The sequence below is a fragment of the Tupaia chinensis genome, unplaced genomic scaffold (assembly GCF_000334495.1).
Source record: "Tupaia chinensis unplaced genomic scaffold, TupChi_1.0 Scaffold000542_1, whole genome shotgun sequence".
Lineage (NCBI taxonomy): Eukaryota > Metazoa > Chordata > Mammalia > Scandentia > Tupaiidae > Tupaia > Tupaia belangeri.
The window spans coordinates 2,083,201-2,087,604 of record NW_006160055.1 but is presented as its reverse complement, the minus strand read 5'-3'; positions in this window follow the sequence as shown (position 1 = coordinate 2,087,604).

Sequence of the window (4,404 nt, the reverse complement as noted above, 5' to 3'; positions counted from 1 at the left end):
AGCTGTAGGGACAATTAGAGATAGCTATGCTTGCTGTCAGGAAAGGTGTCTCAGGAGCACAAAGGCAGAGTTGTCAGGAGGAAGCAAGAATGAGAAGGTGTGGGGGTGGACGTGCATGCATGTGTGTATGCATGCATACATGTACATGTGTGGGGGCAGGGCTCAGACTGACGGAGCTGCACAGCCACCAGCTACATGATGAACTTGAAGGCCTGCACGTGGTTGAAGACGCATGTGGTGAAGTGAGGATGCAGGCAGACGTCTAACTGAGAAGGAAGCCAGAGTCCCTCAGAAAGGACCATAGGTGTCTTGCTGAGGAGTTTGAATTTTAGACTGAAAGCTAGAAATTACCAAGGAAGGAACTTAGACAGAGCATGGGCATGATCAGATCTGTATTCAAAAAGTAAACTACAGGAACAGCAGGTAGCATGGAGGTTCAGGTGATTAGATCCCACAAGGAAGAGTGTGTGGTTTGAGTCCTGGACCCAGTGGCTTGAAAATCACACTGGGCACGTGTGTACGCATGCCCAAAATACAGAGAGGAGACTGGAGGGGAAGATGGAGACTTTTCACTTTCCATACCTCTCTCTCTCTCTGGAGAGATTGCATGTGCCTTATAGCAAAACAAAACAAAATGAAAGAAAGAAAGAAAAGTGAATTTCCACTGAGATGCCTAGCATGGAAGACAAGACCTGGAAGGGCAGTGGTAGAATGTCCCAGCAGGAAATGGCAGTGATCCAGGTGAGAAGCGTGCGTCGTCAGAACTAGGCTTAGCTGGGAGATGGAGAAAAGGGTCGCGAGTGAGGAGTGTCAGTGAGTCGCTGATTCCTAGGATGTGGCGGTTTCCCTGATGTCCTGGGTACAGCAGTTAGGACTGAAGTCTGGGGGTCAGGCTTGGACAGCTGGGTGGGTGGCGATGCCACTCCGTGAGATGGCGAACAGAGGAGGAAGAACAGTGGCATGAAGAGGGGAAGAGAAGGAAGTAGGATGGCTTAGGGAGGAGACGGTGGGATCCGATCTTGTTGTCATCACCGAACTCCTGCTTTGTTTGGTACGTCAGCTGACGTGGCTGAGCCTTCAGGATGAGAGCAACTCTGAGCATGCTGAATTGAGTTGCCTGAGGGAGGTTGGGCAAAGAAGTCACCCTTGACTGTCCCCTCATCCACACTGACATCCTGTTCATGTGCAAGTCCCACTAGTTCCATCTGCAAGAGACCGTTCTCCTCCACCCCTCCTCTCCCTCTTCTCTGTCAGCAATACAGAGGGAGATGGGATGGCCAATTGGCCAGGAAGGGCAGCCAGTAGGGAGAACAGAGGAAAGGGCTCTCCCTTGGAAACTGGAGGATTGACATGAGAAGGAACGAGAGCTGATGGGTGGTTTGGTGAGGACTGCATAAGGTTGGGATGGGAAGACGAAGACATGCCCACCTCCTGGGTGAGAGGTTTTCTCTGACAGAAGAACGTGAGGGTGTTTCTCATGAGTAAAATAAAGCGTAGGAAGTTTGTGGACACGAGGGGAACGTGGAAGGGATCAACATAGGGAGGGCCCCTTGTAGGCATCCCAAGCAGGATTTGGAGCTTATGGAGTCTGGGAATTGTGTGCGATGTTGGTCCACAAGATGGTGAAGCTTGCCCAGCAGGGCTCAGCAGCGTGGCATGGGAGCAACAACACTCAAGGCTGTGTCTGTGTCCAGGACTGAGGGGCTGCAGGGCAGGTGAGACCCAGACAGGAGGGAGTGCAGGGCGGAGCCAAGGTCTCTGGTCTCCTTGGGGAAAAGAGTAGGGCCAAGGATTCCAAAATCAAATGGAGGAGGGCCCGCTGGTGGCATGGTGGTTAAGGCAGTTGGATTGAGATCTATGACTGACAGTACAGTTCGAGTTCTGGACCTGGTAACTTGAAAAACACGCTGGGTGTGCGTGTGTGTCCCAAATCCTGAGAAGAGGATGGAGGAGAGGGGATTGTGGCATGGATCCCTCGTGGGGGGTGACTTATCCCTTTCCCTCTCTCTCCTCATTCTCTCTCTCAGTGAGCACAGACACCCTGTAGCAAATTTAAAAAAAAAAAAAAAAAGTCAAATGTGGGAGACAGACGCATCCTCCGGTAGGGATGGTGCCGACTTTGCAGCCCTCCCCTCCGTTTCTCTCACTGAAATAGTAGACGTGAGTAGAAAAGGACCCTGGGATTTTCCGATTGGCAACCATCCGGGGACCCCAGGCACAGAGTCTGGCTTCAATGCACAAAGCTGAGAAGTGTGACAGAGCGTTGCTCCCAAAGGTGCACCTTGGACCAGCCGCCACACCACTGGGGTGAGGGGGCGACCAGCAGAGTCCATGCCCCGCCCATCCCACTGAGCCACGGTAACCCAGACAAATCGTATGCTCACCAAGGTGCCCTGTGGCTTGTCCCGATGACCCTGGATTACGCAGGGTAGTGGTGGTAGGAGGGGTGGGGTCATCAAGTGTCAGACCCTCAATGGCTGTGGATGTGAGCAGGGAGAGTAGATGCTGGTTATGGGGCAGGAGGGTACAAGGGTGGGTGGAGGAAACTGGTGGAGTGGGCTAGGGGGTGAGGCCTGCGGTGAGATGACCCTCACGGAAGAACAATGGGAGAAGGGTTGTGTTTTGCACCCTCGAGGGGCAGTGTGTGATGACAGGAGGGTGAGCAGCTTCGAGTGGAGAAGCCAGGGGACAGTCCTGGGGCAGGTGGTGCCATGTGGCAGGGCCTTTCCGCACATTCTTTATCCTGTCCCCACCATGTGAGGAGCCTAGTATGCCTCTACACCTCCTGAAGCATCTTTCATACCCTCCACCTTCATCTTCTGTGCAGGGCGCTGGCTGCCAGAAAAAGCAGCATGTCCGAGCCTCCCCTTGCAGGTGGCCATGGGTCAGAGGCTGAGTGACCCGATTCTGGAACGTTGTGCATGGGTCTCTGGCTAATGGACTGCTCTATGAACTTGAAGACGCCTGGTGCTGACAGCTTCAGCAAAGTTTCAGCCATTCCCACAGGTGCACCATCCTCCTCCCCTTCTCAAGGATGCCCCCCATCTCCCATGACTGCACTTGCCAAGGGCGACCAGGCAGGACACTACTGAGGTTCCTGAAGCCCTCAGCCACTGAGCTGGGCAGAGGGGAGATGCTGCAAGTCTCGTTTCCCAGTTGGGCTGACGGACTGAGAGGCCCCACAGAATTGGCAGTGGGGTACTCATGGGGCCCAGTGCTGTACTAGGCTCTGAGTGAAGAGCGGCTGTGGAGGGAAGGGCTTCCTCTTTGGGGAGGAGGCTGAGAAAGTACCCAGGAAGGAGGAAAGCATAAAGAAAGATAATTGAGGCAGAAAGTGGGTGGCTGCATGAGCCGCACAGGGCTGGAGTCAGTCACCATCTCATAGCTTTCCTCCTCGCTAGGCTCAAACAACTGACTGGGATAAATGACTGAAGAAAATTCTAGAAATGCTTCCTTTAAAATTCTCTCCATGGAACCAGCAGTTTGCGTAATGGCTATGTCGCTGGACTCCCATATAGTCGACCGCGGTTCGCGTCCCGGACCCAGTGGCTTAAAACGCACGCCGGGCACGTGTGTGTGCGTGCCCAAGATCCTGAGAGGATAATGGAGGAGAAGGGATTGCGGCGTGACCATCCCCCCTGGGGGTGATTTCTCGCTTTCTGTCTCTCTGTCTCTCTCTGGTGAGCGCACACGCCCTATAGCAAAAACCTCTCCCCCCAAAAAAAAAAAATTCTCTCCAAGGAGAAGAGACTCATGGTTTGCAGAAGGGTGGAAAAGGGTCGCTTTACAGAATAGCAGGGGCTGCGATGAAGTGATAGCAGTAATCGCTAATAGTCGTTAACTGTAGCTAGCGTGCACGAAATGTCACAGTTCTAAGCACTTTGCATGTGTTAACTCATTTCATCCTCGCAGGACCTGTGAGGTTGTTACCCACAACTAAATAGAGGCACAGAGAGGGTTACGTTGCACTGGGGTCACCCATCCACAATGGCTTTCAAATGGAGGGAGAAATCACTCCCCAGGTGGAAGGGCTATGTTGCAATCTCTTCTCCTCCATTCTCCTCTCAGGATATTGGGCACGCACGCACACACACACCCAACGTGAATTTCAAGCCACTGGGTCCGGGACTTGAACTGCCGCTGTCCATGTGGGAGTCCAGCCATGTAACCATTATACCATAGGGTGGTTCTAATGGAGGGAACACGGGCACCTGGGTTCTGGGAGGAAGGCTCGTCTGCAAATCTCACTGTATCCATTCAGGGTCCCCTCTGGAGGAAGCAGACCCCTCAGCCCTGCACTCACTGAGTCCTTTCTACTCCCCTCTGGTTTGTGGCCTGCAAAGAGTCCTGGGTGCTGACCTCCCCCTGCCTACCTTGAGCTCTCAGAGGAAAGCCAACGCAGGC